Source organism: Eptesicus fuscus, chromosome 13 (genome assembly GCF_027574615.1).
Source record: "Eptesicus fuscus isolate TK198812 chromosome 13, DD_ASM_mEF_20220401, whole genome shotgun sequence".
NCBI lineage: Eukaryota > Metazoa > Chordata > Mammalia > Chiroptera > Vespertilionidae > Eptesicus > Eptesicus fuscus.
The window spans coordinates 49,457,321-49,481,409 of record NC_072485.1 but is presented as its reverse complement, the minus strand read 5'-3'; the positions used below and the strand labels follow the sequence as shown (position 1 = coordinate 49,481,409).

Here is a 24,089-nt window from a genome sequence, read left to right as displayed (position 1 = left end):
CAGGACAGCCGGGCTGCTGGGCCTCCTTGGGGAAAGAGGGGGCAGAGATCCCACCCACCCAAAGACCACTGAGTTAGACAGGTCCGTCAGGTCCTCACACACATCTCAGTCTCTATCCTGCCTCCCTCCCTCCTCTGACCACGTGGGAGGGCTGTATACAGGTTGTAGGCAAAGACAGAGCTTTCACTAGCCATTGTTTCTTCAAATGGGCTCACATCCACTTGGGTCTGTGTATTTGGCTCGCATTCACTGGGGCCTGTAGAAAGAGTGCAAGCGCCCCTACACATTCCAAAGCCTGAGGCAGCCCCCCAAGAGCTACTCAGTGGTGCAGTAAAGGAGACCCACCACAGTGGCTTACTCACCTGATCCTCAGGCATCACAGTGACTCAAGTCGCTCCCTTCCAGGACGAGCCCCGCACAGATTGCCATGTCCCTTTAAAAACAAGAGCCCAACAGTGAACGTTAGTTTATCACACGTTACAGCCTCATATCTTCTCCCCGCCAAGAGGGCCCCCGCATGCTTGTGCACTTTGCCCTTAGTAACACATTACCCAACAGGAGGAAACGGACAGAGCGCTCCTCTCTGTGCTCCCAATCTTGCATGTGAAGAAAGGAATTGTGAGATGCTCGCACAAATGCTATTGTCTGTCCCTGTCTGGGCACCCCACGGGCTTATCACATCTCTACACAAAGGCTTGCAGAGAAAGGGAGGCGCATCTGGGGAAAAACGCTCTATTAGGCACTTCCGTAAAAACAAAAAATGCCAGAATTTCTAAGCTTGGGAATGACAAAAGTGAATCAAGCTGATATAAACACCTCGTAACAAGTTACCGATGTGAAATGTGTTACAAGGTGGAAAGGTCCAACATGCTAAATACACTAGGACAGTGGTCGGCAAACTCATTAGTCAACAGAGCCAAATATCAACAGTACAACGATTGAAATTTCTTTTGAGAGCCCAATTTTTTAAACTTAAACTTCTTCTAATGCCACTTCTTCAAAATAAACTTGCCCAGGCCGTGGTATTTTGTGGAAGAGCCACACTCAAGGGGCCAAAGAGCCGCATGTGGCTCGTGAGCCGCAGTTTGCCGACCACTGCACTAGGAGGTTATAAAAGTGGGCCACCTGATCATGGCTGGGCTTCCTAACCAAATTATTATTTTGGCTTCCGATGACCACCCAAATGATTTGATTGCATCTACTGCTTCCACAGAACATGCCTCTGCACCTGTCCGGAAATCGGGGCCCAGAGTCGCAGGCACTTCTGAAGATTTACTTTTACAATTCTAAATTGTGCACAAGCGGCAGCCTCTCGTAGACAGAAGCGAATGCAGGTGTGCATGTTGAGATCTCCAAGATCCCATCCCCATCCTCCCTGGATGCACACACACGTGTTTAGCAGGGCCTACGTGCCCACATAAACACACAGGTGTTCTAATACACACAGGTCTGCACTGAGAGCCAGGGGTTGGGACTCACTGTTCAGAATTCTCAGACTATTCACGGGCGAGAAGCTACTACTGAGTGAGCACCGGCCAAGCATGGGACGAGCACTGTTAGGGACTAGACCTACTTTGTCTCGGTGGCTCCTCACAGACAGGGACAGGGCCTCGGAGAGCAGAAGGCCCTGGCATGGCCACACTGGGGCCGCGTGCTCGTGGTCTATCCTGCCACCAGGTGAGAGGTGTGCTAGTGCAGCTGCGTGCTGGCAGGCTTTGAGAGCAGCCACCTGGGCATCATCTCTGTCATCATCATCATCATCATTATCCAGCCTGTGGCAGCTGACAAACAGGCTGGCCCGCCTTGGCCACATTCTATCAGCATGAGCTGTAGGCTCTGTGGAGTCATCTGGAGCCAGAAGTCAGAGAGGCTGGAGTCTCCCCTTTATCTGCTTCTCTAGGGAAGCTTCTGGGTACAGTGGGTGGGGAAGCTGGACATCCTGGCAGAGAATTCTACCATTGGTCTTCCCAGGTTTGAAACTGGGGACCTCTCCATGCTCCCCAGATCTCAGGAACAGAAGGCCCTGCCCACCCAGGGACGCTGCTGAGACCAGAAGCAGGGAAGCGGGGTTCTCTGAGGTTCTGCTTGGGTTGTCTGCATGGCGGGTGCAGGTGGGCACTTCCGGACCAGCCTACAAAGGCTGACCACCAGTCAGATTCCCACACAGGCCTGGGCACACTGTGATCTAGCCACTCCAAGTACCAACTCGTACCCTCTCTCTGACCATCAGCCAAACATGCTTTGAGCTGCCTTTATTTCCACTAAATCAGAAGGCCTGGAGCCCAGCATCATTCCTGCCTTACAGGAGCCTCAGCTTCCTTGTCTGTAAAATGAGGAGCTTGACCTAATTGGTGATTTCCTCACCAAGGATGCCTTCTAGCTGACCCCTCCATGGGCCCTGACTTTTAGAGACATCTGAAAAAATTAGTCAGTCCTTTAAAGGAAGGAGAGGGATTCATCCATGGGTGGTTATCATGTGCTATCTCAGACAATTGTCCCAACCACCCAATGGGTCAGGTAGTAACGTCATGTCACAGAGGGGGAAACTGAGGCAAGGTACTCACTCAGCACTGCCCACAGCAGCCTGGCACTCACAGTTGAGCTGGCCTGGCTCCATGCCCATGCTCACTCCCTGACACAAAGTTTTTAATCAGAATGAAGAAACAAGTCTCCTCTTGCACCTGCCATCATGCCAGTTCCAAGCAAAGGAGCATGAGGTCTCCAGGCCCCTGTGGGCCCGACTTGGGTGGTGCAGGAAAGGTCTCCTGTGAGCTTGAGTGGCCTCATGGATCTTGAGGAGCCTAAGAACAATTTGGGAACCTTCCCCTCTGCTGTTCTCCAAGCCTACCTCCATAGAGGCCAGGTCTTCACTAAGGGGCCCAAGCACCTGGAACAGGGCCTGGCGCCTACACACTGGGCACTCCATCAATATTGGATGAATGGAGGAATGAAGAAATCCAGAGCTTAGATGCACTGAAGACTTACTTAGGACCCGCTGGTATGAGTTAGTGTGAAACACACCCAGCTTGGAGCCACAAAGCCTCAGCAACATGCACCGAGCGGAGGTCTCCACACTCCAAGCTCCCAGACAGAGGACGAAGGTGCAGATGCTGAGCCAGGTCTGCTCTTCGTCCAAGTCACCAGGGGAGCTTCTGACAGAGCAAGGAAAGTGTCTGATGTAAAGGCTACCCACTGAAGTGGTCCTGAGCTCAGGCCCTGGAATCAGGCAAACCAGGCTTCCTATCCCAGCTGTCACATTGAATGAGTCAGGTGACACCTGGGCAAGCCACATAATCTACATGAGCCTCAAGTTCTTATCTGAAAGTAGGGATAATGTTAGTGCCTACTCCGTAGGGCTGTTCTGAAGATGAAATGAGAAAATGCTGTAAAGGACATAGCCCAGTGTATAGCTCAGAGTAAGTGCCTGCAGCTGACAGCTGTTGTTACTGTCTGCATCAGAGTGGGTGGTTAAAAGCACATCTGGAGTCCTTTGCATGGGTTCAATTCCAGCTCTCCTATGAGCTATGTGGCCCTGGGAAAATTGCTTAACCTCCCTGTGCCTCATCTTCCTGCTATGTAAATGGGGTTGATTTGAAGATGAATGAGCTATATAGGTATAGAATGTCTGGCACAAAATAAGCACTCAATAAAAGTTAGTATTATTACTTATTGGTAGTACTAGTATCCTTCTCCCTTTGTTCTGATAACAAATTTCACCCCATTTTCTGCTCCCCAGACAAAAAGGTGGTCATGGGACTCAAGATAGGTTCATCAGAGTATCTTTCCTCCTCGGCCATAGTCATGGGTACAAAGGCTGTGCCCGTGCTCCGAGCTGGGAAAATATCCAATCTGAAAAATCATAGTGGAGGCCTAGTCCTCTTGGGAAGGGTGGAAGGCTGTGTGGGGTCAGCTGGCAGCTGTCTGCAGCCACAGGCCACTAAGCAGGGTGGGGGGTACTGTTTTGGGGATGCCAAGGTCACCTGTTCTCTGCCCCCACCCAACCTGGAGACAGCCTTTAGGAAAGAGACTGCCTTTAAGGCCCTGACGGGACAGGCAGCCGGGTGGATACCCACAGAGCATCTGTGGGCATGTTTCCTTCTCTGGACATGGGCTATTTTAAGCTCCAAGAGCGTCAGTGCAATGCTAACGAGAGGGCATTTACCCATGGGTTTTAACTGGATATGCCTGTCAGAATCCCATGAAGAGATTTTTTTTTTTGGGGGGGGGGACTTTTATTTGTTTTTATTTCTCCACAGCTTTACTAAAAGATTCTGACTTAACAAGTACAACTACAATGGCTGACACATTGCATTGTGCTAAACTGTTATCTTTGCTTTGTCCCATTTTCTCCCCACCTGTGGGCCACCACCCAGAGATGGTCTATTCCCATACCTCCAGGTCTTCTAACAGCCCCTTGCCATTCCCTCCAGGAAAAGGAGCTTTACCTTCAGATGTGCTTTAAAGGGCTTTAGAGAAACAAACAAAAACAAACCCCTGGTGGTAACAAAAACGAAGAACCAAACCTCCCCCGCTCCTGCAGCATTAGCCATGGGTGAAAGGGAGAATGAGTACACGCATTCTCCCGCTCGTCCCCAGGGGGCCTGCACCCAGGGCAGCACAGGCCTAAACTCAGCCACCCATGGGGTGAGGACCCTGCAGACGCAAACCTCAGCTGGTACAAAAGGAGAAAGCCGGAGAAGAAAGTGGCAGCTTCCAACATTTGCTGGAGAAGAATTGGAAACAGTGACCTGAAATGACGTGAAAATCATCCTGACCACAATAATGTCAAGAGCAGCCACCCTTGGCAGGGGGTGGGCTGGACCTGAGGGGCGGGGGCGCACAGGAAGCCATTCCAAAGAGGCCTCACCCCCCAACCCCGCAGGACACACGCAGGGCCAACACTGTCCCGAGCCCGCAGGCCAGCCACTGGCTTTTCTCTTTGTCTCCCAGCAACGGGGTTCAGGGCGAGGGGGATTATCCAGACAGGTATTTCCCTTGCTTCTCCTTGTCTTTTTATAACTGTATGCTCTGCTACGTAACAATACATAAAGACATGAAAAGGAACTGGCTGGCGTCCCCTCGGGGAAGGATTTGGGACCACACTCCCTGGCTGGTGCGAAGCTGGTGCCACGCTGCCCAGCACTGCCTGGTGTCGCCGTGGTGTGCACAGCACCGGCAGGGATCCGTGGGCAAGCTGATCGGTCTGAAATCTGAAAGGGATGGAATGCTCAGGGATCCCATTTCCTGCCCCACCAACATGGTTCTCCGTAAACCAGCCAGGAAAGATCATTCACTAAGCATTTGCCAAGCATCCTGACCGGGACTGTGAGGAATTCCTGGGGCGCAGGAGCCTGGACTTGGGAAGCAGAGGCAGTAGAGAAAAGACCTTGGACAAATCGTGGCTCTGAGGCTCCCTGCTCCCCTTTGGAGGAGACGCTGTCTCCCTTATACAGCCAGGGTGTGGATTCGATAGATAATACATGTCAAAGGACAGTCACGGCTGGCGTGTTAGTGTTAATATGAGCTAGGAACTGCGCGCTAAGTGCACTGCATGGATTATTTCACCAGATCCTCACAACTTCCCTGTGAGGGAAGGAGGGGCAGGGGTCCTCCAGTTCAAATGATGGCTCTGAGAGTCAGAGAAATCAAAGCATCTCCCCAAAGTCACACAGCTCAAACGAATCAGAGCTAGAAAGTACCCCCAGGCCCGTCGACTCCACAGTTCTAGTCTCTGTTCCACTGCCTGCTGTCTGGTAGGTGCTCAAAACATGTTACATGACATGTAAATGCGGAGCTGGGGGAGGCTGGCTCTCCACCCAGGAGGCGTCTGGAGAAGAGGGGAGTTTGGGCTGAGAGAGTTTAGGGAGCCTTTCTGAAGCAGGAAGGGCTGAATCTCGGTCTTGCAGGGTAAGGATGGATAAAGGCAAAAGAGAAGGAAAGCACTGCCTGCTGGGAAAAACAAAGAAAGAACTGGAGGCAGGGATGACGCAGGCAGGCAGGCGGGCAGAGAACAGCAGCGGAGACTGGCCAGGCTGGCGGGAGAAAGAAGGGAGACTGGCTTGAGTGAGGAATGGGCCCCCTGAGCCATTACCGTGGGGGCCATTCCTCGTGGGATCTTTCTCACCCACACCCCGGACACGCTACTGTGTCTGCTCCTTTGGTCACAGAATAGTCGCGGAGGGAATTGAGACCCATGAATGGAAAGGCCCAATAATCCCCCCCCTCCGCACAGCAGGCTTAGAACCCAACTCGATGAGCAGGGTGTTGCCAGCCCCCAGCCCACAGATTCTAGCCCAAGCTCCAGGACGCCAGGAATCTGCGTGCTGCCCTACGCACACAGTATCACCACCATTACCCTGGCATGCAAGGTTTCCAGGAGAGGGGAAAAAAAAAAAAAGTGAAAATGAGGCCTTAGGACATGAACGCCTCATGGCCACGTCCCTATCTCACCTGAAGTCACATTCCTCACACCAGCCCGGACACATTTTTAAATGACCTCTTGTTGAGCTGAACTACACAGAAGATTCTTCCGCTTAAGGAACTAGTTGGATAAGCCCTGGAGCCTGTGGTTTGGTCCCACCTTAGCTGGAAGGATCATCTGACTGCTTGCCTCCTGGAGAGAAAGTGCGCCACCACCCCACCCCACCCCACCACACCCCACAGTCTCTGCTTCGCCCCCCACCCCAACACCCCAGCAACTCCTTGCACCCTGGACATGGTTCTGGGCTCCCCCTGGGTGAAGGCGTGGACGTCAGCCTCCTCCACCTCTGATTGCAGGTTCCCCAGGGCACCACTGTGTTCAGGCTCTGCTCCAAATGCTGACGCTACCCTGCCTCAACTCCCCACCAAGCCCAGAGTGCAGAGTCCTAGGCTAGGCCTCAGGCCCACAGAGAAGGGAAAATGTGAGTGGCGATGATTTAAGCAACTAGGATCATTGGCTCAGTTCAAGACCACTGTTGTATGCTTTTTTGGAAGTAACAGGACCTGGAGGAGGGAGGAGGATAAAAGCAGAACTGTTGGTGACATGGGCTCCTCCCAACCCTCTGCAGGAGGGGGACAGGGGGAAATGATGGAAAGGCTTTGGCAGTGGTCAATCTGAGCCTCCAGACCACTGCTTCCTGGGATGGACGATGGGGGGTGCCTGTTTCCCCACCTTCCACCTGGGAGTCTGGGCAAATTACTTAATTCTACAGAGCCTCAGCCTCCTTACCTATTAAATGGGGCTAATAACCAATGCCCACACAAAACGATTGTGAAGACAGAGCGAAATATGAATGTGGACATGCTTTGCAAACTGTAAAGCACCCTTGGAAATATCAGGCATTTTCCATAATCCTACGGGGTGGGGAACGCAGGTCAGAAAATGTGGCTTGAAGGGAAAAGGAGGACCGGGAATTCATTCCATGCCTCAAACTTCTTTCTACACCTTCTAGGACAGTGGTCGGCAAACTCATTAGTCAACAGAGCCAAACAGTACAACGATTGAAATTTCTTTTTTTTTTTTTTTTTTTTTTTTTTTTTCTTTTTTTTTTTTACTATATTTTATTGATTTTTTACAGAGAGGAAGAGAGAGGGATAGAGAGTTACAAACATCGATGAGAGAGAATCATCGATCAGCTGCCTCTTGCACACCCCCTACTGGGGATGTGCCCGCAACCAAGGTACATGCCCTTGACCGGAATCGAACCTGGGACCTTTCAGTCCACAGGCCGACGCTCTATCCACTGAGCCAAACCGGTTTTGGCTGAAATTTCTTTTGAGAGCCAAATTTTTTAAACTTAATCTTCTTCTAATGCCACTTCTTCAAAATAGACTCGCCCAGGCCGTGGTATTTTGTGGAAGAGCCACACTCAAGGGGCCAAAGAGTCGCATGTGGCTCGCGAGCCGCAGTTTGCTGACCACTGTTCTAGGACAAGGCACATGTCTCCAGGATCTTCAAAGCACTGATTGAGACCAATTTATTCCCTGGTCTCAAACACTTGGTCTGGTAAGGGGAGAGCTCCACCCACATTTCCATAATAAGGCAAAGCCACATGTGTTACCCGAGGAATTATGCAGAGAGGATGGGACATTTTACTCTGGCCTCCCAGGTCAGGGCAGGCTTTTATAATATTATGCTGTAATGACTGTTAGCATAATAATTCTGAGTGCTTGCTATGGGCTAGGCAGTTCTAAGTATTTACATGGCTCATCTCATTTAATTCTCATGAAGCCCTATGAATGGTTCACAGATGACAAAACGGAGGCACAAAGAAATTCACTCCTGTGTGTTGGCCTTACACACCTGGGAAGTGGTAGAGCTGGGATTTGAACCCATCAGGCTCTGCTCCTCCAGGGCCTGGGTCAACCAAGATAGGTCTCTGACCAACTCTGTCCGGCTGAAAGGCTCTGATAAGGCCTGCGGGATGAGTCACGGAGAGAAGGCACTGACTCACCCAGGGCCTCTTCCTCCCGTGGGCTGCTAACTCCTGGCCCTGCCACACTTGGACACTGTCCCTGGTCCGTCTGGAAGGTTGGCCATGCCTCTAGCTCTCAAGGCTCCATGTGGGCACCAAATACCAAGGGACACTGACGGAAGAACCTAAACGTGGATGTACATTTACATAACAGAACATTCATGGAATAATTGTTCTTATGAAAGAAGGTAGTTCAGTGTTAAAGGGGGAAAAAAAACCCTCAAATCTCCACTCTGCTACTCACGGGCCCTGTGATCTCGGACAAATCTTAGCCTCTCTGAGCCTCAGCTTCCTCATCTGTGAGATGTGGTTAACAGCTTATCTCGGGCAATTGTGGCAAAGATGAAAGGAAATAACATGTCCAGTGCAGCACCTGGCACACCACAGGCTCCATAAATAATGATGGAATCCGATGGCCTGACAAAGCATTTCCACTGGACAATCATTTTTTTCATGAGACTTTCTGGTAGTAATAGTAGTACTTTTAACTAGTATTCACCTGCCACTAAGCTAAATCCATTACCTCATTTCATCCTTAAAAGCATCATTCTCTTCCTTTGACTTAGCTTCAAGATAACAGGAAGGATATGTCCAACACATTAATTTTATTCACACACACACATATATATATGGAGAGAGAGCCGACGGTCAAATAAGCTAATATTTAACAGGCACTTACTATATACCAGGCACTGTTCTAAGGATTCTATACTCAGCAACCAATTTCATCCTCTCAAACACATGCCTGTAAGGTAAGTATTATTTTATCCCCATTTTACAGATGCAGAGCTTGAGGCACAGAGGTTAAGTAACTTGCACAAGGTCTCTTAGGCAGGATTCAAACCCAGACCCCACATTCTTACGCACTACACTACACTAAACTAATGAAAGAAAAGTCACGGCAACTATGTTTAACCAACCCCACGCACCAAATTCTAAGAACCCTCCAGCCTAAGCCTTGCCTTCATTCCCTTTCTGCCGATACCTGCTCTCACCCTCACCCTGCCCCACGGCTTTTGCTCCCTCGCCTTGCCCCACCATGCCCAGGCAGGAAGTGCCAAACCAGTGGACTTTTCAAAGCCCTGGTCATCTCCTCCTGGGACCTTAGCCTCATCCCCTGTGTTCTATCCTCCACAAAGTCACTAGGGACATCTTCCCGGACATGGTGCTCCTCTGCTCAAGAACCCTCCAAGGTTCCCTGCTGCCTAGAGCTGAGACCCAGTGGGTTGAAGAGGATCCCCTGGGGACTCGAGGTCCCTGCACTGCCTGGCCTGGCCCCCTTTCTTACGGCCCCAGACTTGCTGGCTCACAAGTCCCAGCAACAGGGTGAGTCAGGGAGGCCGTTCCTGACCAGCCTATTGAAAATTACAGCCCTCCCCCCAACTGCTACCCTCCACCCCACCCAGCACAGCCTGTCTTCCTCCCCGCAGCCGTGCTCCTCACCCACCTCTTACCGCCTGGCCTCGTACGTTTCACTCACCCGTTTACTGTCTCCCCTCCATGTGACAAGGGATTTTACCCTGGTTTTTCTTTTTCCCTGCTGTAACCACAGCACCCAGAACAGGTTCTGACACCCAGTAAGAATCACAAATACCTGCAGAATGAATGAATGAATAGGCATTTAAAATGCCCAAGAAGAAAATGTCCAAACAGTGCAATGATGGGGGAAGGGCTAGCATGCCTCTGGCCTCCCTCTCTGCTCCTGAGGACATCTCTGGAGGACAAGCTGGGGATGCCTAGATTAAAATGTCTGGAGGCCAAACCCCTTCTTGCCCATCCTCCCTAGGATTTACAAGAGTTCCCTATGAGACCCTGGGCCCTTATCCTCCCACCTCTGTTCTGAATGTACACACACACACACACACACACACACACACACACAATCTCCGGCTCTCTGTTGTATTAAAATCTGTCTGCATCAGTCCTAAATTCATCTGCCCAACCTCAGCTCCCTCCACCCACCTTCAAACCAGGCCATTTCCCATTTCTCCTGACCTTGACGCCCACTAGGATGCTCTCTTCTTCCTCCTACTTATCCATCGGCCCTTCATCTTTCCTTTGAGATCCAGATCAAATGTACCCTCCTTCCTCTCCTTCTCCTTCTCCTCCTCCTCTTTCTTCTCCTCCTCCTCCTCCTCCTCCTCCTCCTCCTCCTCCTCCTCTAGGGAGCTTCCAGGCCCTCTTCAGCCCCTAGAAAACACCCCCCACACCCAATGCTGTCTCCACCAGTCATATGGAAATTAGTCATGAACTACCATGAGACTTGCCTTCTATAAACTGAACTATTACCAAAATCTCCTGTTACTTTTTTAAAGCACGTGTGTCTTGTTTTCCCAAGTATACTGTGAACACTTTGGGAGGAAAGACTGAGCCTTAGCCACACTGTCATTCCCATAGCACGGGGCCTAGGACACACAGTAGGTGCTCAATCTATGCTTCTCAATGAACTGCCCAAGGTAAACAAGGCACCTTCCTAAGCAGGTCACTTCCTCAATTAGAGGCACCTGAACTGGCTTCTCCCAATTCCCTGAATTTTTCCTTCAGGGCCTGCTCTGACCTCGGTTATCGGCAAACCCAGTCATGGGCTTGTGTTGTCAAAGGGTGTCAGGCCCATTCTAAGGGCACTCCCTGTGCTGAGCAGGTGAGTATGACTGGGAGAGAAATGATCTGTCAAGTCCCACAGGTCTGGAAAAGAAAAGTACACAGTTCCAGGCAAACACAGACATTCTGAGTGTTTCAATTTCCTTAAATACCAGAGTTCAACAGAGGGGAAAAAACCAGGGTGTAAGTTTTAGGTGCACCAGCGCTCAGTAAGTTGAGATTACCACCAAAGGTTGAGAAACCTCAAGTTACTTCTGAGCTTCAGAGGGGTGAACCAGGGAGGAGGCCTGTTCACCGCAGACCCTCTCTGGGTGCAGCCATGCAGCCACCAGAGAAAGGTCTCCTGTGTCCGCACTGCAAGGTAAGGAGGCTGCGCCTAGCCCTGCGCGTGTCTGAGAACTGAGGTCCATGTGACAGCAGGAGGCAGAGCGATGACTCAGCCAGGTGAGTCCTACTCCTTCCACAGTTTGACAGTCCGGACTCCCAGATTATCTATGCTTTTAAAAATTTTGAATAGGAAAATGAATTCACATGGTTCACAAATCAGAAAGCACAGAAGTACATGGGAAATTTGTTCCCCTATCTTGGCCCCGTCTCCCTAGTCAGTCCCAACTCTGAAACAGGCAACCACTAGTATTAGTTGCTGTAACTTTCCCTGATGATGTTTATGTATACAAATGCAAGTATAATATGGATTCTTTTCTTTACATATACACATTTCTCGGTGAACCACTTTTATCCTCTAAAAAAATGGACTTGGGTCCTACCTGTTGTAGCTGGGCAGTTAGAGCATCACCTGGCACCAAAGGGTCATGGGTTCAATTCCTGGTCAAGGGCACATACCTGGTTGCAGGTTCAATCCCCAGCCCTGATTGAGCGCATGCAGGAAGCAACCAATCAATGTGTCTCTGTCACTTCAAAGTTCCTCTCTCTCTCATCCACTCTCCCTCCTTTCCACTCTCTAAAAATCAATAGAAAAAATATCCTCAGGTGAGGATTAACAACAACAAAAAACTTAAAAAAAAATGGACTTGAGCCCTGGCCGGTGTGGTTCAGCTGGCTGAGCGTCATCCCATGCACCAAAAGGTCACTGGTTCGATGCCTGGTCAGGGCATAAGCCCAGGGTGTGGGTTCGGTCCCCAGTCAGGGTGCATACAGGAGGCAACCGATTGATGTTTCTCTCTCACATAGACGTTTCTTCCTCCCTTTCCCTTCCTCTCTCTCTAAAATCAATAAAAAATATTTTTAAAAACTAAAAAATAAAGAATTGGACTTGGAATAGAGAGAGAGATGGAGTGCCTACATAACAAAAAAGATGTGTGTCTGTGTGGCAAGCCCATGAAACACAGTCAGGGAAATAATTCTGGAGAACACGTGAGTGAAGAGAGAACTGAGGTGCAAAGGTTCAGCCACCATGGACACCACTGGCCTGCTGCTGGTCCAGATCCCAGGCCAATCAGAGAAGAGCTCTGGTGGTTGGGGGCGGGTGCTGGGGGGCATCACCCACCCTGACAGCGGTGGAAGCCCGGGGAGCTGAAAGCTCCAACTGGCCTCGCTGAGCATTTCATCTTCCAGAAGACAGAGGAAGCGTCCCTAGAAACGGAACAACTAACCTAATTCCCATGGCTATGGGTTATGGCCGATGAGCAGTGACCAGGAGACACAGGAACTGTGGAGGACAAGCAATCATTTCCTCTGAAGTTTGTGAGATCAAAGAAGGGGAAGTGGGTGCCTGAGGCTCTAAGAAAACAGCCTCGGATGGCTGGGGGAATAGAAGGGCTCTGGGACCTGAGACTGAGAAAATAAATGATTCAGACTCTGAAATGCAATTCTAGTTATACACTTGGGAGGGGGAGGGAGGAGTGAGGAGCAGGGGGATGGGATGGAGAGGGAGGAGGAGGGGGAGGAGGAGGAGGAGGAGGAGGAGGAGGAGGAGGAGGAGGAGGAGGAGGAGGAGGAGATGATGACGACGGAGAGGGAAGTTCAGAAGTGGGCAACTGACCATAATGATTGAAAGTTGGACTCAGGGGCAAACTGACTCGATTCTAATTCACCCTTTCCCCCTTGCCAGCTATGAAATATTGAGCAAGTCAATTAAACCCTCTGAGCCTTAATTCCCTCATTGGTAAGTGGGAATAATGACAAATCCACCTCATGGGGTTGGCCCAAGGATGAAATGAGTTCATGTTTACAAAGCCCTTACCCCAGTCTTGGCTCACGTAACTGCTCTGTAGGTGGTACAGAACAGGAGCCATGTAGTTGCACAGGAAAGCCTTGGTAGAAAGCAGTCTCATCCCCAGGAGAAGGCTGCACAGCCAAGGAAGCCGAGACAGTGATGCAGGGCCCATCCCAGAGTGTCCACCGGAGGAGGCAAGCCCCAGATGCTGAGGCTGCACCACAGGCCCCAGGGGGAGGAAGGTTTGGGGAGGGGGGTTGTCTTGAGCCAAGTGCTCTAGAGGCATAAAGGGTCCTGGGAAATTGGGCCTCAGCTCCCACTCTGGGTGCATCGTGGCCTTTGTCAAAAAGAGCTGTTTTTTAAAAAATGTTAAATTTATTGGGGTGACATTGGTTTAAAAAAAAAAAAAGAGCTATTCTTAGACTGACAAGTAAAGATCCAACGCTGAGATGAGACCGGGAGCTGAGATGGGGGAGGGGCCTGGTTTTTTAAAAAGGATATTTATTTATTTATTTTAAAAATATATTTTATTGATTTTTTTCCAGAGAGGAAGGGAGAGGGAGAGAGAGTTAGAAACATCGACGAGAGAGAAACATCCATCAGCTGCCTCCTGCACATCCCCCACTGGGGATGTGCCTGCAACCAAGGTACATGCCCCTGACCAGAACCGAACCCGGGACCCCTGAGTCCGCAGGCCGATGCTCTATCCGCTGAGCCAAACTGGTCAGGGCTAAAAAAGATATTTAGATACTTTCAGTGACCAGGTTTCCTGGACGAGGGCGTAGGAAACCTGCGGGTGCGACTGAACTGCCTCCCAAGTCCCTGTGGGGCAGCAGGGGCACCCGGAAGCAGCCGTGGAGCCTCTGGGAACAGAGCATGTGAGGTCAAGGACATCACCTCGCTCTGTGATAGGATGCTTGGTGGTCCGTGGAGAACCGGCACATCTAGATTCAAGAAGGCGTCCGGTCACAGGTCAGAAAAGCAAAAGGGCAGAGACGTAGGCAAGGGGACTACCTTTCCCAAAGTAAGATCAAAGCTCATGGCACTGAGGGGAGGACTCGAGCAGCGTGCCAGAGGCCTCTCTCCCGATAAGCATTTTATCAGTGACTTGGGCGATGCTATGGAAGGCACACAAATAGGATCCTGAAAGAGCTCAACAGAACAGGGTTGCACTGAAGTGAACAACTTGACATACAACAGGAATGGTTGTTCTGAATCAGGTGTGAACAAAACAGAGGCTGTGCCTTTAAATCCTAAAGCCACACACATTCTAGGCCAGGGGGGAAGCAGCTTACCAACAACACCACATGTTAAATAGATCTGGTCAGCAATAATGTCAGCAAAAATGGTGTGATGTGGCTGCCAGAAAAGCTGATGCAATCTTGGGCTGCATTAAGAGGAGTAGAATGACCTAACCGAGGGAGGTGATAGCTCCCTTCCTATGCTGTGGTCACACCACAAACACCATATACGGTCTGGGTATTGCCCTCACTGTATTAGAATATGAACAAACTGGAGTTTGTTCAGAGGAGAGCCAAGGAAAGGCCAAAAGCCCCACGCGAGCCTACATCATAGGCTGTTAATCTGAAAGAAGACTCAAGAGAGAACAAAAGGGCTGTCTTTAAATATTATATTTCACTAATTGGAAGATGCAACTTTTTTCAGTGATAAACCGTCTGAAAGCAGAACGTATCGTATAATCCCCCCCGACCTCGAACAATCCCTCGGGGCCTGGATGCAGCTGTGGCGCAGTTGTCATTGCCTCATTTCCATGGCCGTGTGGAAATTTGACTGTTGACAAATCTAGACAACTGCCGCCTTCCACACTTCAGGAGGCCAAGCGTTTCAGGACCATTTCAGGAAGGAATGTGAGTCCCTGGTGCTGACTAGAAAACCCTCCTTGGATACCTCCTGATAAAAGTAAAGAAAGCAACACCATCAAAACGTACAGAATGAGCAGCAGAAGTTAGAAAAAGAAATCCAGAGACAACAGAGATTAAGGAAGACATCACTACTTTACCAGAATATAAGAATGTACAAAAAACACATGGGTGGCTCTGGGTCAAAAAGTGATTTGGAAGACTTGGGTTCTGAAAGTGAAAAAGTTTTAGAAATGCCGTAACCAATTTATTTTCCTTTTTATGTATGTGCAAGAGTGATTATGGGATGAAAACGTAGGTCTAAGCTCTAAAAGAACGCTTTCAGTAAATACAAAATAAACATGTTAAGTGATAACAAGGCGCTTTGGAAGCACTTGTTCTTTCTTACGAATAAAATAATGGTACAGCTTCTAATTGATGGTATCATAGATTTGATTTTTAAAAACAGTGTCCAAAGAGCTGTCGTGTGGAGGAGATATTAGACTCAGTCTCTGGAGGAAACACTGGAACCAAATGCCAGAAGCCATGGGGAGCCATCAGGGAGGTGACAGGAGGAGCCGTCCAAAGATGGAAGGGTCACCCCCCAGGTGCAAGCCCAGGCGGGCATGGCCCTGCAGCTCCAAGGTGTCCGACTGAGGGGACCTCTCATGAAGAGAAAGGCATCATGTTTTCTTGGTGCTTTGACTGAGACATCCTCTTAAAAGTCACTAGTTAAGGGTAAGAGCCATGTAGGGAACAGTGCCCAATGGGAGCCTGAGAGGAACCCTGCCCACATCTGTGCTCTGAGCCTCCCGTGGGTCAATTGGGGAAAGGGCCAGAGGGGAAGAGGCCACCTATGTGCCAGGCACCGTCAGGGGCGCTATGCGCATTGCCCCATTTAATCCTCACTGACACCCTGCAAGATAAACTCGAGGCCACAGAACAGAAACTCGAGGCTTAGAGAAAAGAAGCGGCTTGCCCAAGCTTTTCTAGCGACGCTGAACCAAAATGGGCTTCAAATACAAGAAACTCCAGAAGTCTTGACTGGCAGAACGAATGGAGTGCTCACTTGATCAATCACTCAATGAACTAACTTGGTCTCATTTTGGTAGAACTGATGCTAGGAGAACAAAGACGAACGCTGTTGCAGTACCCCACCCCCACCCCATCAGCAGTTCCCACAGGCACTAAACCCCATGACATTCGCTGCTTGCAGGAGCCATTTACTCCATCACAGAAAGCAAGGGTGTTTCTGAGACATCTACAGCAGAGAACAGGTGCCCGCAGCCCTGCTCAAATGTCAGAGCCGCAAGCGTACCAGGTTGCCATGCCTCCCACCTGCCAGGTTCACACGGGTGCAGGCGGAAGCCGAGCTCAGCTTTTGTCCCCTGCCCAGGGCCAGGGTGTCCACAGGGCTGGGGGAAAACGCTGGGAGACAGACACCTGCTCGACCCCTGCAATGTGTTCCAGCTGCCTGGTGACATCAAGTCCAGCCTGGGTCCCCTGGTAAGCTCAAGCTTCCTCCTACTGGGGAAGTAAACTCAAAGTGTGCACCAGAGACCCAGGGCGGGACCCACCTGCAGGAGATACTCGGATACTTATGAGACCACAGAAGGGAGAATCCGTCATTTCAGATCATGGCCCACAGTGCTTGGAGCGTCCGATGCCTGCAGAACCGATTCTGACAGAGGAGGGAGGCTCCTGGATTCCTGTCCCGTCCTAGCTTTGGTGGGTGTCTCATCCACATGCAGGCAGGTAACTCCTGCTCTTGATCCATGGGTACCCACCCCCACTGGGGCTCAGCACCTGACTCCCTATGCATTCCCCTCAAGTTGACCTTGACCTTGAGGAAGGGGAACGATTATTGAGGAAGGCTTAGCCTGCAGGAAGACGATGAAAGGCGGGGCAGTAACCATTTTCTACAGAGGACAGAGTTGCCAGAGCTCAGAGCAGCACCCTTGGTGGCACAGAAAGTGACAGATGCCCCGTATTCTAAGACCCAAACTGAGGAGTTCCAAATGGTCTGTTCTCCTTCTAAACTGAAATACAGGACTGCCCATTCTGGCCCTCTTCACACAGATGGGCTGCAGGCAAAACCAGCACACAGATGAGGCCTTATTGGGACCCAGCCTTACCTGACCCCCATGCCCTAGCCCCCATTCCCCACGCCCTCCTTGGTCCTGATAAACAGCTGCTGTCTGGCCGATGTACACATCCAAAGCATGGAGGGCAGTGCAGACCTCCTGACAGATGCCTCACCCTGTCTCCCCCACAAGCTGATCTGCCTGAAGGATAGCTCTGACCATCCATCTCCAATGACTTCCCACTGCCTGCTGGGTTAGGGCCATGTGCCCACCCAGCACTCAGGGCTGGCCTGATTCCAGCCTCAGCTCCCACGGGTTCCCTAGGCAGACCCATGTTTTCACCATGTGGCACCCTGGACCCACCTCACTTTCCCACATCTCTTTGTGCTGTACCTCTGCCCATCTCTGCCTATGGAGGTCCTTCCATCTCCTAGGCCCTGGCAAAGCCACAAACAAGTCCCAGCTTAGAGGGCACAGCCCTCTTAGCATAATTAAGCTTGACCTTATAGCCACTCCCTACACATTTCAATGACCAAGTGCCACCTCCTCCAGGAAGTCTCCCCTGATTCCCCACACTATGCAACTCTCCAAAGCACAGTGCATACTCTGCCTTGATGTGCAGGCATCAGTGAGCTCTTCTAATGCACCTCCCTCTACGAGTCAGATTAACTCTGTTCCTGCCATTCATCACAATGCCCCCAGCATGGACATTGTGCATTGTGAGCTAAGGAGCCTTGGCCATGGTACTCCATGCCTGCCCTGACAGCATCCTATTTACAAGTTTTTCTCATGCCCTCCTCCACCTGTTCCCACATAACTCATCCCCCATTCTCTCCAGGCTCAGCTCTCAGCAGACAGACAATCAGAGATACACCAATATCTGTTGTCCTTCCAAGTTAAATTATATATATTTAAAAAGGCCCTCTGGAAACAATGGCTAAAAACAAAGATAGGAATTTCAGGCTCTAAGGCTCTGGGGATGGTATTTTTGATAAGGAAAGACCTTGCACCAAATTGTTGTACAAACCAGTGCTACAAGTGTATACACTATAAATTCAAAGAGTGGGAGAGCAGTTAGAAAGGGGTTTAGGGGGTGAGGCTCTGTCCTTCAGAACAGCAGGCAGAGCAGCTGGAGACGGATCCCAGGATCACGGCAGGGCAGAAATGGTAGATGGAGAAAAGACCTGACTGAGACCTGGCTTGGTGACCTTGAACAAGAAACTGCTCCTCCCAGGCCTCTGCTCAGTATCAAGAACCCCCTGAGCCTCAGTTTCCCTGTAGGTACAACAAGGTGCAGGAGTGAGATCTGGAGGGCCCCAGAGGCCCCTTCCAATCTGACATTAAGATTCTGTGGCTCACGGCCTCACCTCCTCCTCACTTCCCGGAGGTCAGCACGTTTGAAACTACCCTTGTGCCACTCCCTCCTTACCTGGAGCCTCCCTGAGTCCAAAGGGAAAGGAACCGCTAAAGATCTCCCAGCCAATCAGCAGGCAGCATGCATGGTGGAAGGAAGAGGCGAACGTGGGGGAAGGTGTGGGTTTCTATGGACACAGAAATGCTTCTCTCATTCACACCATCTGTCCCAGCCCAGAAAATGACAAGTCGGCTGGTTGCCTTTGCTTCTCTGACCTACCTTTTTAAGAGATTACAACTGCCTGCCAAATTTAAGTGCTGCCCTAAAATCAGGACATATAAGGTCTCTCTGCCGGATCTGAAGGACTTCAGAATGGGTAGAGAGCAAGAGTGATGAAGAATGAAACTCGAGGAGGCAATCTAAGCTGTATTGTGTGGCCACGCCAAAAAAAGGTTTTTAGAAACAGCTCCTCTCTTCTCTCATGCTGAAGATAAAGATGAATTTTCAGCAATAAACAGACATCTGCTAGGAGCTTCTGAAGAGATTACAACATAAACACCCCAGAGACGGCTTATAAACAGCCCGGAGTCCTCCCCAAGTGGCCACAGCATCCTGCTCACCCGTGCGGCTGGGGGATGGGAGGGCAGAGGGATAGAGCAGGAGGTGGTATTGCAAGGCTGGGGTGGATGGAGGCTGGGCTCCCCACAAGCAGGAGGAGGTGGTGGGGAAGAGTTAACTTGGTAGAAAATGGAGGACTGGCTGCCTTCTGCAAGGGAATAAAGCTCAGGGACCCACTGAGAGGACTTCCGGGAAGTCATCCAGAGGATTCCATGCCAATGTCATTCATTCTGAAAATGGGTCACTCTTTAGACGTAGGGAAAGACAAAACAAAAAGCACTGATGTTTTGGAGTGCCTACATAAAACCAGGCACTTCACAAATATTTTAATTTCATCTCTGCACTTGAGATCAGTATAAATACCTCCTTTTTACAGATTAAAATACTAGGGTTCACTGACTGGCCCAAGGCAACATGGCTTGGATATGAACCCAGGTCTCTCTCAGCACATTTATTTGTTTGCTTCTGCCTCGGTCACATGCATCCAGAACATTCCTCTGAGGTTTATTCTCAGACACAGACTCTCTATACCCACAAATCTAACACAAGGATATTCCTAAAGGGGAGAGGTGACTAAGTAGGGTGATGACTGAGCTTTGGCTAATTCAAGCAAATGCTGAGTCTCAGCAGCCCTGTGGGCCCTGTTGTGTCACATCCAGGTTGCTCCCCAGGAGGCCTGAAGAGGCACAAAGGGGAACACAGGTACAAAGATATGTCTCAACTCAGTCTGGAAGAATCCACAGGAGAATGGGACACCAGATGCCACCAAGGAAGAGTACTGAGGGCTGGAGGACATGGGAAGAAAAAAGACTTATTTTTCATTGAATTCCCTTTGTTCTTAGTGACTTTTTTACATGCATCAAGGTATTATGTGTGGGGGTGAGTACCATGCATCTATGCAGCTGTGTGTGGGTGAGTAATATGCATCTGTGCAGGTGTGTGTGGGTGAGTACCATGCATCCATGTATTATGTGTGGGGGTGAGCACCATGCATTCATGTATTATGTGGGGGGTGAATACTATGCATCTATGCAGCTGTGCATGGGTGACTACCATGCATCTATGCAGCTGTGCGTGGGTGAGTACTATGCATCTATGCAGTTGTGCATGGCTGAGCACCATGCATCTATGCAGCTGTGCGTGGGTGAGTACTATGCATCTATGCAGCTGTGCATGGGTGAGTAATATGCATCTGTGCAGGTATGTGGGGTGAATACCATGCATCTATGAAGCTGTGCATGGGTGAGTAATATGCATCTGTGCAGGTGTGTGTGGTGAGTACCATGCATCTATACAGGTGTGTGTGGGTGAGTAATATGCATTTATGCAGGTATGTGTGGGTGAGTAACATGCATCCATGTATTGTGTGTGGGGGTGAGCACCATGCATCTATGCAGCTATGCATGGGTGAGTACCATGCATCTATGCAGGTGTGTGGGGGTGAGTAATATGCATTTATGCAGGTATGTGTGGGTGAATACCATACATCCATGTATTGTGTGTGGGGGTGAGCACCATGCATCTATGCAGCTATGCATGGGTGAGTACCATGCATCTATGCAGGTGTGTGGGGTTGAGTACCATGCATCTGTGTGTGGGGGTAGGTGAGTCCGTTTTTAAGAGAGTCCAAATGTCAGATACAAGTAAACAGACCCACCCAAGCTGGAGGTGAAAACCTGGACCAAGCAGGAACGTTTGGGTCTCCTGGCTGCAGCAAGCCTGGAATCGAGAGGAAGCCTGAGACTGCATCCAGAGCCTCTTCCTTCCTTCACAACAGGAATGTGCTGCAACTCCAGGCAGATGGCTGAGAAGCTCCCCCAGCATGGACCCCACATTCCCCGAGGCCCCATCTGGTCACAGGAGCGCCCCAGGACATTCCCTGAGGAAAGAGAACGACTCCTCTCCCCGAAGGTCTGGAACGAGGCCTTCCAGACCCCCTGCTTATTCCTCTGTTCTGTTTTCCCTTTCATCTGGCTGTCAGATTCCTCCCTCCTCCAAGCAGGGAGCTCCTGACTCTTATCACCTTCGCATCAAGTTGTGCAAAAGCCCAGCTGTCCTGATACTGGAGTGTCAGCACCCCGACTTCATAGCAACCATGAACTCTACATACCATACCTCAGCCCCTCATTCCGCTTCCCTGGGGACAACAGCTGTCCAACAGAGTGCTCCCGGCAGACCCTGCGCCCACTCTGCTCCAGGGAGCAACTCTCCTTAGTGACCAAAAGTCCCCACTACATTTTCCTCAGGCACTTCTTCATCTTGCACTACACCTCATCTTCCTGGCCCCAGGCACAGGCTAAACCCTGAAATCCTGCAAATCTTTATCAGATACAGTCAGAACTCAAATAAGTAGCCAAGGCCAGACATTCAGAGTCATGAGAGCAAAAAAGTCGTTGCCATATCTTAACACATTGACACCACATGGCAAGGCCAGAACGGGATGTCCCTCGACTCCCACTCTTGCCTCCTGGGCCTCTGGACTGGGTGTGTCAGGAGCTCAGGCCTGCAAATGTTCCACAGGCCTGCTGCTGCGGCAGCTCGGGGACCAGGAGCCGTCATCCAGCTCCTTGCCACCCTCCTCCTGCAGCCAGCAGAACGGGCATCTGCACTGGGCATCCCGACTGCCCAGGATGGAGTAAAACCTAAGTCCCAACCCAGCAGGAAACAAAGCCCTGTTCTTGGGCCTGCCTTTACCTCTGGATTCTCCATCGAGAAATTTGACCAAGCCTTGAAAGGAATGCAAATGCTGGACAGCCCTTGGGAGGAGAGGGTTTAGGGTGGGGAATTACCCCGACTCCCAGAGAAGAGAAGCACAAGTGCAAATAAAGAACACACTAAAAGCCCTGGCCAGGAAGCCGAGTTGGTTAGAGCATCGTCCCGATATGTCAAGGTTGCAGGTTCCATGCCAGGTCAGGGCACATACAAGAATCAACCAATGAATGCATAAATAAGTGGTGTTCTCTCTCTCTCTCTCTCCTCCTCTCTCTCTCTCTCTCTCTCTATCTATCAAATAAATAAATAAATAAATAAATAAATAAATAATTTTAAAGGAACACAGTAAAAATTCCAACCCTAAGAACATTAGCAGCATCCACACGCACCACTCCCTGTCAGCTGCCATGGAGATAGGCAGGTTTTTCTGAGATGAGCTGCAGTAATATTGAGAGGCATGGATGGGTACCGAGAAGTTGCAATTAAGAAATGATACCATACCTGATATCTACAAAAGGCTCTTCATTTGGAGCACAGGGATAGACGCTTCCTCAACAGCTGACAGAGAAAGGAAACGTCTCAAACATCAGACTCCATGGCGATGCAATGAGGTTTGTTTGTGACCAGAGGGCCCATGTCCCTATCACCCCCGCCAGCTCCGAGTGTCTGAGACCAGATGGTCCGTGCTTTAGAAAGGAGGGGCCTTATCAACACGGCACAGCCATGTTTTCTACCTCTGGGGAGGACGCAGGGAAGAAAACAAAAAATGGTGGCGGGGGAGGGATCAGAGCCCCCCAAAGTGAGGGGACCAGGCTGGTTGGCTCTCAGGCACTTTCCCAAGAGGACAGGGTGAGCCATCCGAGCCTGAAGCTTGGTCCTGCCTGCCTTGTCTTAACACAGCCTGTCATACTGTCTTCCTCTGAATCTCAGCCTCCCTGAGTAAAAAAAGAAATCAGAACCAGGAGCCTAACATGAGAACAATTTCATGTTGGGGAAATCACATGAAATTCTCGGGAAGAAAAGGGAGGAAGTAGAATGGGAGAGAGGGTGAGGCTACATGGGTATCAGAGCTTCCCATCTCCTACGCCCCAGCTTTGTTTACTTCCTAACTTTTAGGAAGGCCAGAGATGTTCTTCAAAATAATATCATAAAATAAAGTAAGTAAATATCAAAATTCCAATGGCTCTGTGACCTCATCCACACGTATAAGTTGTGCCAAATGCATGTATAATTTTGTCTACCCATCCAAATCAGTTGAAGGAAGGTCTATTTTTTAAAAGAGGAAAAACACACACACAAGTATTTGGGTTTTCTATTAGAAAAAAATAAAATATTTTGATTATAAAAATTTTGGAAAAGTACTTGAGAAGTAAAAGATAATGGGGGGGGGGGGGGATCAACCCTAGCCTTGTCATCTGGAGAGAAAGACAAAACATTTTGTTCTATTTCTGCCCAATGGAAAAGACTGTCTCCTGTTGAGAAAAATGATAAAGAGGAAGAGGAGGAGGGGGAGGAAGGGTCAAGCGTTCATTTTCTGTCATGACCTGCCGGTTGCAGATGCAGAATGATTTGAGAAAGGCTGCACAACTCGCCCAGGTGTGAGGCAGGTTAGAGAGGGCTCCTGAAGGCACCAGGGAAGGAGTGCCGTCCAGAGAGAGGACAAAGAGAGAAGTGGACAGCCTTCTCCTCGCAGCCCAAATGCCAAGGGTCTGGGTCATGCCGCGGTGATCCCTGCGGCTGAGTAAGCCAGGATTCATAGCTCGGGCAGAAATGACCTCATTGCTGATCAGGGCACAAACGTGGCTGCCTGGACTCCCCACCACAAACCAGAACAGCTCGGGTGAGCACAGCAAATCATTTTATTGTTTCAGGATGTTTACAGACTGATATATGCTGAGGAAAGTCCACACGCAAGCAAGTCATCTTTTTTAAAAAAAAAAACAAAGAACTTCTTATCTAAACACAGGCACGGGCAGCCACACAAAACCATGACCGAGTTCATTCATTCGAAACGCGCTTCCTGAGTGGCTTGGACACAACTGGGCAGATAGATGCTCAGGGAGCCACTGCCCCATTCAGACAGGGTGCTGGGGACCCACATGGCAGAGAAGCCAACTCCACTCGCAAGAGGTTCACTGTCCAGTGGGGGAGATGGACACTTAAAACAAAGACTAATAGCTGGCTGAAAGGGGGTGGTGGGGTGGGGAGGAGTGGGTGCTGCTCCAGGTT

At 50.1% G+C, this 24,089-nt stretch overlaps 1 protein-coding gene across 1 annotated transcript in view; it reads right to left on the bottom strand.

The window, feature by feature from the left end:
• The window catches only part of MICAL2 (microtubule associated monooxygenase, calponin and LIM domain containing 2), a 206,111-nt gene that overhangs the window by 177,576 nt on the left and 4,446 nt on the right, over positions 1-24,089 (bottom strand). The window contains exon 2 of the mRNA XM_054724629.1: positions 363-433. The gene's annotated coding sequence lies outside the window, so the exon portion shown is untranslated. The remainder of the gene's footprint in view (positions 1-362; positions 434-24,089) is intronic.